The sequence below is a fragment of the Globicephala melas genome, chromosome 1 (genome assembly GCF_963455315.2).
Source record: "Globicephala melas chromosome 1, mGloMel1.2, whole genome shotgun sequence".
NCBI lineage: Eukaryota > Metazoa > Chordata > Mammalia > Artiodactyla > Delphinidae > Globicephala > Globicephala melas.
Genome location: NC_083314.1, coordinates 6993587 through 7010200, shown reverse-complemented (window position 1 = coordinate 7010200; position 16614 = coordinate 6993587). Strand labels below are relative to the sequence as shown.

At 36.9% G+C, this 16614-nt stretch overlaps 1 long non-coding RNA gene across 1 annotated transcript in view; it reads right to left on the bottom strand.

Moving 5' to 3' along the window:
* LOC132593492 (uncharacterized) overlaps nucleotides 1-16354 on the bottom strand; it is a 233055-nt gene extending 216701 nt beyond the window's left edge. The window contains exon 1 of the long non-coding RNA XR_009559086.1: nucleotides 16292-16354. This is a non-coding gene — a long non-coding RNA (uncharacterized lncRNA). The remainder of the gene's footprint in view (nucleotides 1-16291) is intronic.
* Nucleotides 16355-16614: the final 260 nt, after the last annotated feature.

The following is a 16614-nucleotide window of genomic DNA, read 5'->3' as shown; positions in this document are numbered from 1 at the left end:
AGTTCTCAGCAGAAGCATCTGAGGAGGACCTTTTGCAAAGACCACAAATAAAGAGATCTAGAAACAAAGGCACCAGGGCTAGGAAAACAAGTATGTGGAGAGTGTGACCAGCCAGGCAGGCCTGGATCCTTTACTGTAACTCTGTTCAGAGACTGCATTGCATCAGCTGTGCACCAAGTCTGTTATGGAAAGACTTGAAACCTGCCGGGTAAAGCCTTTGTAACTGCCTGTGATCAGGCTTGAAATATTGCACATAAGATTTTAACCAGGACCTAGACGCCTCAGTTTAGAGCTGGCACAGAGATAAAGTATAGATTTTTGTATGGCAATACAAAATCTGTCCATCTTAGAGAACTATTCTCTTAAACTCTAATTAATTGGTGTTGCATCTCCTAGAATTTTTTATAGCTAATTTGTCTCATGCAAAACAATGATACAGTAACTTGGATTAGTAGCATGGTCCAAGGATTTCATATCTGACTGACATTTATATGAATAAAGGGAAAGAACTGGAAGAGCCCCAAGTGGATGCTTTAATGCATTAGCTTGGAGGACAGGAACAATGCAGGCTGGTTTAAAGCACTGGATATGGGGCTAGATTCCCAAGGTATAAACCTTGGCTCAGCAACCTAAATGCTTTATGATTTAAGGAATGCTTATTTTTGTTTCTGTTTCATCTTTACAATGGTGATAACACAAATATCTATAAGAGTTCAAACACACTAATGTATTTACTGTGCCTAGACCTTGAATACTCAGGCCCCCTCTTAATTCTACAAGCTTTCTTTGGATTCCTCAAGCCCCATTCTGAATAAAATAAAGTTCAGTCCTTCTAAGATCCTATGTGTTGTCACCATCTCTCTTTGGATGTCATAGGTTGCACATGCTAAAACCTCCTGATCTGCTTTCTATTGGAAAACTCTGCTCATTCCAAATCTTTATTTTTATCACTTCAAAAAACCATCTCTGATCCTTTCAGACCAGTACTGGCACATATCTCCTGAATAAACATAATGCAATAGGCTTACTTATTTTATAGACATTTCCACATTGTTGGTAGTTATTTATTTTTATGATATCTCCTCCCTAGCCTGTGAGTTCTTTGATGGTAAAGACATGTCTTTTAATCCAGTAACCCTGGTGACAGCTGTAGTGCCTCATATATCATAGATGGTCAGTAAATACTGGACAAAAGAAAAAGGAGACAATGATTTTTCTCTATGCCTGATACTATGTTTCTTCATTATAAAGTTATGAGGCAGCATTTTTGTCTCCACCTTGCAAATGAGAAAAGTAAAATTTGAAAGAGTTAAGTCCCTTTCAAAAGATCACACAACCAGTAATTATAAAGCAGGGAAGGGCTCCTAGACCTATCTACTTCTAAAGTTCATGTTCTTTTCACCACACCCTGCCAGCGTGAGCTATGTGACTAAGGCCTCATGTAAAGGATGCCTGGTGTCAGTGCACATTATTCAGAGACTAGTGAGGGATGTGGTTTGTTTTACAGGAAGAAAAGGCTCTCTAAGGATGGGGAAGCTGTTAGGGAAAGAATGGCAGGGAGGAAAATTAGTGATAAGACCAACTGGGCTAGAGCCTGGAAATTATGATACTGAAGAAAGCAGGGGAACAAGTAAAGAGCAAGTTTCTCCAGATCACAAGGTCACTTTAGGAGTTATTACATTGTTTACTTAAGGCTTTGAGGCTTTGTAGTTATTCTCTTTGTCTGACAGAGGCCGGTGAGAATGCACACATTGACTGACACCAGCAAAGTAAAGGAAGAAAGAATCACAGACAAACACATTTATTGAACTTTCAGGGTAAGATGAACTAAAAGGACAAATCCATATTGTTCTATTATTCAATTATAAATGTTATAATAGTGAGGCAGGAAAGACAGGGCGGGGCCCAAGGACAGCTTCCTCATATATAGGCATTAGGCAGAAGGCCAAGCCACCTCCTTGTTTTGCACTAAAGGAGGCCATGACACATGGACGAATGGCATCTAAAACATAAACTTTGTGGCATCTGAGCAAGAAACTCTGACCATGAAAACAGTGGAGCATGCGCAATAAAAATGCATAGGTTGCTGATGACCCTGTACTATTAGGGAACCATTGACCGAAACCGCCCACCTTGATCAGGCATCATGATGACCACTTGTCTGAGTTGTATCACAATAGGAGGTCCAGATAAGGAGCATGGTGCTGCTGCTGAAAACTAATTGGGAGAATTCAGGAGGGGCCCAAAGAAGGAGGAGACGTCAGTCCCTAATATGTCTTATAAAACTAACTGGGGGAATTTGGAAGGGGCCAAAAGGAGGGAGGAGACACCAGCCCATAATATTGTCCTACAAGCTCCCGGAATCCCTCGCGCTGGAATCCATCTTGTCTGAGAGATGTGCACCACCAGGAGGGATCCTGAGTCAGATCAAATGTGGGCCAAGCAAGATGATTGGCCAGGGCTTCCCTGGTGGTGCAGTGGTTGAGAATCTGCCTGCTAATGCAGGAGACACGGGTTCGAGCCCCGGTCTGGGAGGATCCCACATGCTGCGGGGCAACTAGGCTTGTGAGCCACAACTACTGAGCTTGCACGTCTAGAGCCTGTGCTCCACAACAAGGGAGGCCGCGATAGTGAGAGGCGCGCGCACTGCGATGAAGAGTGGCCCCCGCTTGTCACAACTAGAGAAAGCCCTCGCACAGAAACGAAGACCCAACACAGCAAAAATAAATAAATTAATTAATTAACTCCTACCCCCAACATCTAAAAAAAAAAAAGATGATTGGCTAGAGACAACCTGGAAACTCATCCCATTTACCATAAAACCTGAGACTGCAAGCCATGTGGCAGAGCATCTCTCCTGTGTTCCCTTATTCTACTGCTCTCTGCCTGGGCTCCCCTTTCCAACAAAGTCTTCTGCTTTGTCAGTACGTGTGTCTCCTGGGACAATTCATTTCCAAGTATTAGACAAGAGCTCGCTCTTGGTCCTGGAATGGTTCCCCCTTCCTGCAATAGTACAACCTTCCATGAGTGGTGGTCGACTAGTAAGGAGAAATTTAAGGGAAAACAACTCTTAGAGTGCGTGTACAGTGACTTCAGAAGAAAAATGTGTAGGACTGGGAGCTGATGCAACCTGGTGCGATTTTGACCACACCTCAACCCTCCCCTCAATGAATATTCCACCCCTAATCAAAAAGACCCCCACCCATTTAAAGGGATAAAAGTAAAAGGGGATCAAAGAACGCTGCGACGCACCCCTCACTCGCAAGGATGCCCGCACACTTCTCCTCTGACTGTGTAACTTTCCCTTCTGACCTAATACACTGCTTCTTTGTTCTCTTTGCTCCTCAGCTTCAGCGTGTTTATTTTTCCTTTGTGTTTTGTGTTCCAAATTCTTTTGAAAGAGTTGAACAAAAGAGCCTGGGCTTTTGATAAAGCTTTTCTGGTATCAATAGTATACTTTGTGTGATAGTTAATTTTACATGTCAATTGGCCATGGGTGCCCAGACATTTGGTCAAACATTACCCTGGGTGTGTCCATGAGAGTGATTCTGGATGAGATGGACATTTGAATCAGGAGATCTAGTAAAGCAGACTGACCTTCCTGATGTGGGTGGGTCCCATCCCACAGTTGAATAGAACAAGAGGACAAGTAAGGGGAGGAAGATGGAATTCCTTCTGCTTGACTTCTCCAAGCTCTGATGTCATTTTATTCCTGCCTTCAGACTGAAACTGAAACGTTCGCTCTTCCTGGTCTCTAGCAAGCAGATTTTCGGACTGGAATCACACCGTGGGCTCTTCTGGGTCTCCAACGGCCCGCTGCAGATCTGGGCACTTGTCCACCTCTATAATCCCATGAGTCAGTTCCTTGTAATAAATCTCTCTGCTCTCAAGCTCTCTCACTCTACACACACACACACACACACACACACACACACACACACACACACAGTTGGTTCAGTTTCTTTGGAGAACACTGACTAATACGCTCTGTTAACATATTATATAAAGGCAAACAAAAAAGAAAAAATTCAGCAGTGCAATATTAGACATTATTTATGATCACTGTCATTAAGAGACAAGGAGCACTAAATGTATTTGAAGGAAGCCAATTCAGTATTCCATCTTTGTAGCTTAGAGAAATGGACAACTTTGGCTTATCTGAAAACGATGAAATATAATCAAGTTTCCTGCACTTCAGACAACAACTAGTCATTACTGCTTTATAAAATATAAAAATAGAACAGAATAATACATAGGGAACTCAATGATTATATATCTAAGTAGAAAATAGCAATAACCTTTAACCAAATATTATGACAAAGTTATCAATAATGTTGATATGAGAGAAAAAAAGGGACCCAGCAAAGTGCTGTAGAATATATATATATACACACACACACATATGTATAAACATACATATATTTGTACATATAATACACATATATTTGAAATAACTGAGAATTAATTTTCACGTTTCTAATTTCATTTTAGTTTTACTTGGTTTCTGATTTTCTGATTTTATTATTTCTATAGATGAAGATGTAAAGATGTTAAAACCTTAGAAAAATATTAAATCAATTTTATATCATTTAAATAAACTGTGCTATAATATTTATAAATATTGATGGTAATAATACTCTTGAATCCATTATTGTGTTTAATAAATTCAATTTATAATTTACAAAATTGTGAAATGTATTTAATACAAATAATCTTTAACAATTTTGTATCTGACATCCAGAGCAATATTATGTATCATATATTGGGCTGATTTTTTTTAAAAAATTACCCTAATATTTACCTTAAGATTTTTTGAAGGATTTTTTTAGAATTAATTCCTATTGTACAAAAATATTTTTATCTTATTGCTTGTTATTACTCGTTCTCATATGGTAACTGTGGCTATATGTACAATGTATTTATTTTAATATTAGACTGACAACTTCTTTTAAGCTTCCTCTTAATTTTTTATTATCTCAGTCTTTAGATATGCTAGCTAGGTTAACATAAAGTGTGTGTGTGTATATATATATATATATATATATATACACACACACTCACATATATATATACATTTTATATGCTGCACTTTTTAAACAATATAATTGATATATAACATTTTATTAGTTTCAGGTGTACAAATGATTTGACATTTGTATACATTGGGAAATGATCACATATTAAGTCCAGTTACCATCTGTCACCATACAATTAACCCCCCTCACCCATTTTGCCCAACCCCCAACCTTCCTCTCCTCTGGCAAATACCAATCTGTTCTCTGTATCTATGAGTTTTGTTTTGATCTGTTTCTTTGTTTTGTTTTTAGATTCTACATAAAAGTGAAATCATACAGTATTTGTTTTCCTCTATCTGACTTATTTCACTTAGCATAATACCCTCAAGTCCCATCAATGTTACTGAAAATGGGAATATTTCATCCTTCTTTTTTATGACTGAGTAGTGTATACATTTACACTATGTATATGTGTATATCTATATCTCACAATTTATCAATTCCTCCATCAATGGACACTTAATGCTGTTTCCATATCTTGGCTATTGTAAATAATGCTGCAATGAACATAGGGGTTCATCAATCCTTTTGAATTAGTGTTTTCATTTTCTCCAGATAAATATCCAGAAGTGGAATTGCTGGGTCATATTATAGTTCTATTCTTAATTTTTGTGAGACAACTCCATACTGCTTGCCATAGTGGCTGCAGCAATTTACATTCCCACCAACAGTGTAGGAGGGTTCCCTTTTCTACACAGCTTGGCCAACACATCATTTTTTGTCTTTTTGATAATAGCCATTCTGGGAGGTGTCAGGTGATACTCATTGAGGTTTTGACTTGCATTGCTCTGCTGATTAGTGATGTCAAGCATCTTTTCATGTGCCTGTTGGCGATCTGTGTACCTTCTTTGGAAAAATGCCTTTTCAGGTCCTCTGCTCATTTTTCAATCAGGTTGTTTGCTTTTTGATATTGAGTTGTATGAGTTCTTTATACATTTTTTATGTTAACCACTTATTGGATATATGATTTGTAAGTACCTTATCCCTTTCAGGAGGTTGCCTTTTTATTTTCTTGAAGGTTTTTTTGGTTTTGCAGAAGTTTTTAGTTTGATGTAATCTTATTTATTTTTGCTTTTGTTGCCATTGCTTTGGAATGCAATCCAAAAATATATCGCTAAGAGTGATGTCAAGGAGCTTATCCACTATGTTTTCTTCTAGAAGTTTTATGGGTTTTGATCTCACATTCAAGTCTTTAAAGCATTTTGAGTTGGTTTTTGTGAATGGTGTCAGATAGTGGTGTTGTTCCATTCTTTTGCATGTGGGTGTCCAGTTTTCCAAGCATCATTTCCAAGCATCATATACTTTCCCCAGTGTATATTTTTGCTTCCTTTGTCATAAATTATGTACCATATACGCTATGCATGGGTTTATTTCTGGGCTGTCATTCTGTTCCATTGCACTCTGTATCTGTTTTTATGCCAATAGAATACTATTATTTTGTTATTGTTGCTGTTTTGTTTTTTACCATAGCATTAAAATATAATGAGGAGTGTCATGCCTCCAGCTCTGTTCTTCATTCTCAAGATTGCTTTGGCTATTTGGGATCTTTTGTGGCTCCAACATATTTTAGGAGTGTTTATTCTATTTCTACGAAAAATGCTGCAGGAGGGGTTAATACTGCTATAATTTTTGCAAGCTATGTAAATTACCAGTTAACAGATAAATCATGAAATCCATATGTATCCAAAGTTTAAGCACATTTGAATTAAAAAAATACAAAATAAACTTTAAAAATATTCTTAAGTACCTTGCTACCTAAGTACATTTGTATCTTGTATAGTGTTATCTTGTTAAGTACGTGTGTGACAAATAGAATCTATTATTGATTTACAATATAAATAATGATAACTTACATCAATGGATTAGCAGCAAAATCACAACTTCGGGTACACATATATTCTGAATACCTCAAGGGTAAATGTGTAACATTATATTTATTTCCATTTCTTATTATTTGTATTATATTCTGAAAATCTTACTTCTGAATACAATTTTAGGCTACTTTATAATCATCAATTTTGATTCATTTAATCAGACTTTAATATTTAGCAATAAAAATGTTGTATTTTAAATCAAATAACCTTTTAAATGTAAATAATATCATTCAGTCAATTAGATATCAGCAGATACCAGCATTTCAATCTACATCTTTTTGTAAAAAATAGAATGCAGATTATCCTATTCAAGAAAGTCTCTGGTCATAATGAAATGTCTAAAATTAATTAAAGTCGTGGAGAATATCTTGTGATACATTTAAAAATCTATGTGCCTTGCCATGAATGTAATTATTATTGTACTTACACTTAATGAGTTTATAAAATAGATAAACTTACTGAATTTAAGAGCATAAAATCAGAATGTAATAGCAATAACAAGAATTAAGCTTGTTACTAAATGAAAATAAATATCTGTATAAAGAAAGTGTGCCATTTACAGTATATTGATAACACATATCAATGAATTATGAATAAAACTAAAACTTCAGATATCAAAATATCTTAGTCTGCCTGTCCTGCTATAACAAAATACCACAAACTGGGTAAAGAACAGCAGAAATGTATTGCTCCATGTTCTGGATGCTGAATGTCTGGGATCAGACTGTGAGCAAGACCAGGTGGGGGCCCTCTTCTGGATTGCAGACTTCTTGTATCCTCACCTGATGGAAGGTCTAGTATGCTCTGTGGAATCTCTTTTATAGCACTCATGAGGGCTCCATCCTCATGACCTAAGCACCTCCTAAAAGCCCCTCTTTCTAACACCATCACATTGTACATAAGGATCCCAATATATGAATTTTTCAGGGACACAGACATTCAGATCATAATACAAAATATGGGGGGTCCAATCAAGATGCTGAAATAGCAGGTCTTGGAGCTCACTTCCTCCCGTAAATACATCAAAAATACATCTACATTTGGAACAGTTTTCACAGAATACCTACTGAATGCTGGCAGAAGATCTTAGCCAGCCAAAATTGCAAGAAAGATCTCCATGTAACTATGTAGGACAAAAGAAAAAAAAATGGGGATGAGACCTGTACCCCTGGGAGGGAGCTGTGAAAGAGGAAAGGTTCCCTCACCCTGGGAAGCCCCTTTTCCAGTGAGGAGATCATTCAGGACAGAAAGCGAGAGGCTTCAGAGGCTTGGAGGAGAACACAGCTGATGGTCTGCAGTAGGCAGAACAGAGAGAGACCTGAACAGATGGTTGGTGTCACCTCTCTGCACTCCCCAGCCAGAGGGTCATATCCGCTGGTGCATGTGGGGGCTGGGGGCTGAAACTTGGGCTTCAGAGGACAGATCTGGGGAGAGGACTGGGGTTGGCTGCATTGGAGACAGCCTGAAGGGGCTGGAGTGTGGTATGAGCCGCAACCGGGGGTGTATGCTAAAGAAGCCTGAACCCACCATAAAAGTAAAGCAGCATGTGAAGGGAGGGGTGGACCCTGCCATAGCAACCTCTTTCTCAACGTGCTCCCAGTGGGTGTGGTACAGCTTCTAGGAGTTCTGGGAGTGCGCAAGTGCCAGTGATTTGCCCACATGTGGAGGTGGGGTTGAAACCCAAGCTGATCCCCAGGAACTGTGTGACTTAGGAGTCAGGGCTGAAACATGAGCCCTCTTCCTATGTCTGTGTGATTGGCAGATTCACGCCACCACTGCCAGCATTGTAAACTCAGTGCCTTCAGGACATCAGAGTGGACAGCAGGTGCTCCTGTGGCTGGGGCAGCTGTTAGCAGCTGTGGGCTTACCAAGTGCAGGCACATGGAAGCGGGGCCAGGGTCTGGGCTGCTTCCATAGCTTCCATGGTGGGGCCAGGTGTGCTACTACTGCAGTCCTGGTTAACTAATTTCAGTGGATCTAAGCCTATGGATCTGTGCTGGTGGCTTTGTGAATGCAGCCCCTGACGTTCACAAGGCCCTATTGCCTGCATTCCCAGTTGAGGCAGGGCAAAGGACAGTGCCAACAACAGTGTACTTTGTGAGCCTGCACAATGGGTTTCAGGTAACACCACAGAGCGCACTCCCCAGTGGACAGCTCCTGCAGAGGAATACTTAATGGCTCCTCTTCCAGGGGGAGTGCTCCAGTTCCGCCTACTTCACACTGCACTTCAGAAATGGATCTGGGGTCTTCTACTCCAACAACTGGGGAGCAGACGCTGCCTGGAACAGGGTGGTGATAACCACAAAGGAAAGAGGAGACCCTGCTTGATAGCCAGTGCAGGCTCTGGTCACCACATCACCAGTCACACCCCCTATCAAGGGGATAACAGCCAGCACACATTGAGGAAAGATGCAACAGGTACAAATACTAAAAAGAGCCCTTGCACCAAAAATACTAAACTCACGCAGGCAACACAGGGATGCTTCCACATAAAAATAGCCCTCCAAGGCCACAGTAGATAACGGTTTCTTCTAAACACACAGAGCAAGAGAAATGTAAGTAAAATGAAAAAGCAGAAGAACCACTCCCAGTTAAAAGATCAAGAGAAGTCCCCTGAAAAAACAATGAAACAGACCTCTTCAGTCTAATAGACACCAAGTTCAAAAAGAATGTAATGAAAATACTGAAGGAATTAAGAAAGGCTATCAATAGAAATGCAGATTACTGTAAAAAGGAACTAGAAACTATAAAGAGGAATCAAGGAAAATTAGAAAACTCATTTGCTGAGATGAAAACTGAGCTAAAGGCAATAAATAGCAAATTGAATAATGTGTATTACTGGGATCTGGAAGATAGAATAATGGAAATCAGCCAATCAGAACAGCAGTCAGAAAGCCAAATAAAAAAAAACATTAAAAAATAAAGCAATATAAGAGACCTATGGGATAATATCAAGCATGCCAATCTATGTGTAATAGGGATCCCAGAAGAAGAAAGAGAAAAGAGGGTAGAAAAAGTATTTGAAGAATATATGGCTGAAAACGTCCTAAACTTAAAGAAGGAAACAGATGTCCAGGTACAGGAAGCACAGCAAGTCCCAAACAAGATGAACTGAAACAGACCTACACCAAGACATTATAATTAAAATGGCAAAAGTTAAAGATAGAGGATTCTAAAGGCAGCAAGGGAAAAACAGAGATCATGACAAGGGAACCCCCATAAGTCTATCAGCTGATTTCTCTACAGAAACGTTGCAGGCCAGAAGGGAGTGGCAAGATTTATTGAAAGTCCTAAAAGGGAAAAACTTGCAACCTAGGATACTCTACCCAGCAAGACTATCCATTTAGAATAGAAGGAGAGATAAAGGATTTGTCAGACAAGCAAAAACCAAAAGAATATAGCAATACTAAAACTACCCTAAAATAAACATTGAAAGGTTTTCTCTAAATAGAAAAGAAGCAAGAGTCTATAAGAAAGAGAAAATTGCAATTGGAAAGTAAACCACTTAAATAAGCCAGTACATAGATTTAAAAAATCAAAAATTTCTGAAAGCAGTGATAACAACAATGAACAGCAAAATGATAAACATGAAGATGTAAAAGAGGACATCAAAATCATAAAATGTGAGTAAGGAGAGTAAGAAAATACAGATTGTTTAAAAAAATGTGTTTGAGTCTATAGACTATCAGTCTAAAGCAAGTAGATATAGGAAGGGCTTAACATACATGAAAAACAGGGTAACCACAAATCAAAACATACAATAGATTCACAAAAACCAAAAAGAAGAGAACACGAGCATAATACAAAAGAACACCATTGATCCACAAAAGGAAAAGCAAAAAGAAAAAGAAAGGAACAAAGAAGAGATATAAAATCAACCAGAAAACAAGGTTTAAACTGTCAATAAATAGATATCTATCAATAATTACCTTAAATGTCAAGAAACTAAATGATTCAATCAAAAGACATAGAGTGGTAGATTGGATTTAAAAAAAAAAGAGAGCCTACAATATGCTGCCTTAGAAGAGACCCACTTTAGGGCAAAGGACACACATAGATTGAAAGTGAAGGGATGGAAAAAGATATTTCACACAAACAGAAATGACAAGAAAGTGGGGGTAGCTATACTCTTATCAGGCAAAATAGACTTTAAAACAAAAGACAAAAATGACACTATATAATGATAAGAGGATCAACAGGAGAAGAGAATATTAAATTCATTCATGTATATGAACCCAATATAGGAGCACCCAAATACATAAAACACATAAGATATAAAGGAAGAAATTGATGGGAATACAATAATATTAGGAGACTTTAACACCCCACTGATATCAATGGACAGATCTTCCTGAGAGAAAATCACTAATGCAATGGAGATTCTAAATGACACAATAAAACAGTTAGACTTAATTGATATTTTCAGCACATTACATCCAAAACAAAGAGAATAAATGTTCTTTTCAAGTGCACATGGAACATTCCCTAAGATTAAACACATAATAGGACACAAAACAAACTTAAACAAATTTAAGAGGATAGAAATCATTTCAAGCATCTTTTCTGATTATAAAGGCATGAAACTAGATATCAATCATATAAAAAGAAATGAGAAAAAAACCTATTAGATGGGGCTTCCCTGGTGGCACAGTGGTTGAGAGTCTGCCTGCCGATGCAGGGGACACAGGTTCGTGCCCCGGTCTGGGAAGATCCCACATGCCGCAGAGTGGCTGGGCCCGTGAGCCATGGCTGCTGAGCCTGCGCATCCGGAGCCTGTGCTCCGCAACGGGAGAGGCCACAACAGTGAGAGGCCCGTGTACTGCAAAAACAAAAACAAAACAACAAAAAAAACTATTACATGAAAAAAAAAACACGTTACTAAAATACAAATAAATAAAAAGTATCCAAATTGGAAGGAAAGAGGTAAAATTTTCATTATGTGCAGATGACATGATACTATATATAGAGAACTCAAGGAATCCACACAAAAACTACAAGGACTGATAAATGAATTCAGCAAGGTAGTAGGATACAAGATTAACACACAGAAATCAGTTGTATTTCTTTACATGAACAATGAAATATCAGAAAGGGAATGTAAAGAAAAAACAATACCTTTGAAAATAGCACCAAAAAAAAAAAAATACTTAGGAATAAACCTGACCAAGGAATGAAAGACCTGTATGCTAAGAAATATAAAACATTAATAAAGGAAATTGAAGATGATTGAAAGAAATGGAAAGCTATCCCATGCTCTTGGATTGGAAGAATTAATATTGTTAAAATGGCCATACTACCCAAAGCAATCTACAGATTTAATGTGATATCTATCAAATTACCCATGACATTTTTCACAGAACTAGAACAAACAATCCTAACATTTATGTGGAACTGTAAAAGATCCAGAATTGTCAAAGCAATCCTGAGGAAAAAGAATAAAACTGGAGGCATAAGCCTCACAGACTTCAGACAATACTACAAAGCTATAGTAATCAAAACAGTGTGGTATTGGCACAAAAACAGACATATGGATCATTAGAACAGAATAGAGAGCCCAGAAATAAACCCACACACCTATAGTCAATTAATCTTTGACAAAAGAGGCAAGGATATACAATGGGGAAATGACAGTCTTTTCAGCAAGTGGTGTTGGAGAAGCTGGACAGCTACATATAAATCAATGAAGTTAGAACACACCCTCACCATACACAAAAATAAACTCAAAATGGCTTACAAACTTAAATATAAGACAAGACACCAGAAAACTCATAGAAGAGAACATAGACAAACCATTCTGTGACATAAATAATACCAAAGTTTTCTTAGGGCAGTCTCCCAAGACAATAGAAGTAAAAGCAAAATAAACAAATGTGACCTTATCAAACCTTTAAGCTCTTGAATAGCAAAGGAAACCATAAATAATATAAGAAGACAAACTATGAAATGGGAGAAAATATCTTCCAATGAGGTGACAAACAAGTGCTTAATTTCCAAAATATACAAACAGCTCATACAACTCAATAACAAAAAAACAAACAACCCAATCAAAAAATGGGCAAAGACCTAAATAGACATTTCTCCAAAAAAGACATAGAGATGGCCAATAGGCACATGAAAAGATGCTCAGCATCATTAATTATTTGACAAATGCAGATCAAAACTACAATATAGTACCACCTCAAACCGGTCAGGATGGTCATCATTAGAAAGTCTACAAATAATGAATGCTGGAGAGGGTGTGGAGAAACAGGAACCCTCCTACCCTGTTGGTGGAAATGTAAATTGGTGCAGCCACTATAGGAAACAGTATAGAGGTTCCTCAAAAAACTAAAAATAGAGTTGATCCAGCAGTCTCAATCCTGGGTATATATCCCGACAAAACTATGAATCGTAAAGATACATGCACCCCAATATTCATAGCTGCAGTATTTACAATAGCCAAGACATGGAAACAACCTAAATGTCCATCAACAGATGAATGAATAAAGAATATGTGGTACGTATATACAATGGGATAATACTCAGCCATCAAAAAGAATGAAATAATGCTATTTGCAGCAACATGGATGGACCTAGATATCATTGTACTAAGTGAAGTAAGTCAGACAGAGAAGGACAAATGCTATACGATATCACTTACATGTGGAATCTAAAATATGACACAAATGAACTTGTCTACAAAACAGAAACAGACTCACAGATATAGAGAACACACTGGTGGATGCCAAAGGGGAGAGGGATGAGGGAGGGATTGGGAGTTTAGGATTAGGAAACGTAAACTATTACATATGTATAACTGAATCACTTTGCTGCATGCCAGAAACTAACACCGAATTGTAAATCAACTTTACTTCAATAAAATAAATTTAAAAAAATATACCAGGTATTAGAAAATATGTGCAAAATATGGAATAGAACAGTGGCAATAGACAAGTGTTCTCCAAAATTGTTTCATGTAAAAACTGAAAGGTGCTAAAGGAAAGGAGCACAATTATGGGGTGACAGGGTGCTCTTTTATCATAATAAGTGTGAGGAATGCTGGATACTCTGTATTCTTCTTGGAGTTCACAATGCTTATAAACATATAAAAGATGTGGAAAAGTTTTCCATTAAATAATAATAATCCTATTATTTTAAATCTGATGTTTCATAAATATATAGCCTTACATAACATTTGATTATTATATTTCTGCAAATCTATTAATGTTTTCTGAAAATGTTGCACTCAACACAATTTGAGCCATGTAATAATATTTGCATTTACAGTCTACTGTGCTGCTGCTATATGCTGAAAACAGTAAACTTTTTAAAACTCTTTTTCCACCAAACACAATTATGCCTAACAGTATTTTTTAAGTATAATAAAAAAGTGTGTGTTGAATATATAATTGTGAACAACAATGACAAGATTATTACTATTTGAGAAAGAGCCAAACCAAAGAATCAGCATTTAAATTTCCATTTTGTTTCCACAAACAATAAAAGCAAACTAGAAATATCTATTTATTACATTGTCCTATGATGAGGGTTAGCAAATGTTAAGAAATAAACATTCCACTATACATTGTATCCAATATCTGCTCAACTCCACGTAGAACATTTTAAGTAACAGCTCCATAATTGTACACCAGAACTGTCCAGAGAGCTTGTTAAAAATCTTATGCTTACAACCTATCTTGTAATAAAGTAAGACTGGGTGGAGCCCAGGAGCTCACATTTATGACACATGACCTAGATGATTCAGACACAGGTGGTCATTACACCACAGTGTTTGAAACACTGGTTTAAAATAAGAGAATTAGACTGCTTGCTTCTAGTATGAATTTGATGCATTATAAAAGTCATTTTTTCAGTTTGAATATACTCAATATTTTTTCATCTCAATTTGCCAAATTGACAAATGGTGAGAAAAAATATAAAGTCCCCAAAGCAGAAGAAACATTGTACAAGGAGAAAGATAAAAAGTAATGAATTAACATGTACTGAATGCCCAATATATCCCAAGATACTTTACTGAGCTTTTAAAAAACAAGTTAGTGCAGATATTGATATAATACAGAAACTAGGGGAAAGGGATCTCAGTACAAACAATTTAACTCTGAAATCTAGGGTCAGTGTTGGAATTTGGTTGCATATTGTATTTGATGAGCTATAGAATACAAAGAAAAAAATAAAACCTTCTTTAACAACCTCAATCACGCACTGTTCCATTGCTCAAGTCTCTTTACTGTTTGGACCTAGTCTCAGAAGACATACAGTGTCACATCTTTCTGATTATGATGGAGTTACAATTTTTCTCAGATTCAGGTTCCTCAAAAAATTAAAAATAGAACTACCTATGACCCAGCAATTTTACTCCTGCGTATTTATCCAATAAAACACTGAAAACAGTAACTTGAAAAGATACATGCACCCCAATGTTCATAGCAGCTTTGTTTACAATAGCCAAGATACAGCAGCAACAAAAGTGTCTGCAAGTGTCTATCAAGAGACGAATGGATAAAGAAGATGTGGAATATATATATATATATATATATATATATATACACACTCTATATTATCACTTATATGTGGAATCTAAAAGATAACATGAATGAATGCATACAGCAAAACAGAAACAGACACAGATATAGAGAACAAATTACTGGTTAACAGTGGGGAGAGAGAAGGGAGGAAGGGCAAGATGAGGGTATGAGATTAAGAGATAAAAACTACTACATAAAAAATAACTAATTAACAGGGATATATCATACAGCACAAGGAAATCCAGCCATTATTTTATGATAACTTTAAATGGAGTATAATCTACAAAAATATTGAATCACTTTGCTGTACACCTGAAACTAATATAACACTGTAAATCAACTATAATTTTTTTAAAAAAGGAGAGAAACTCCAAGGCCAAAGATGAGGAAAAAAACAAGCCCACTAATGCAATTTGAAGTTTCTGGTGCCTGTAATTCCAAGAAGCATGAAACACACCCCAACTTCTTGAAAGATGAATATAAAACCTCATTCTAAAGGTCTCTTTTTTCAGTAAATATTACTCTATAGAACATGTCAGGTTTTTGACAAAACTTATAAGCCATGTCAGAAGGCAAAAAGAAACATGTCTGAAGAGACAATGCAATTACCAGAACTAGATTTAGATATGACACAGATCTTGAGCTATCAAATAGAGAATTTAGAATAACTATGATTAATGCATTAATATTTCTGATGGGAAAGGTTGGCAACATGCAAGTCTAAATAGGTCATGTCAACAGAGATATAAAACAATAAGTAAAAGGGAGGGGAGGAAATCCTAGATATCAAAAACAAATGTAAAAGAAATGAAAATACCTTTTACTGATTCATCAGTAGACTCAACAAGATAGGGAGAAAAATCAATGAACTTGAAGAAAATTCCTGAAATGAAATAAAAATGGAATAGATTAGTGGTTGCCAGATAGAAGGGGAAGGGTTGAAAGGGTAAAATACAGGGTACTCTAATGGGAAATACAAACTATTAAGTATTTGTCAAAATTCATAGAACTTTATAGAAAAACAGAAATACCTTAGTAATGTATGCAAACTATTAAAAAATGATTCAAGAGGCTTGGGAATAGGAAGCTGGAGTGCAGAATCTGACAAAAGAATCTAACTGTGTTACAAATGTATGAAAC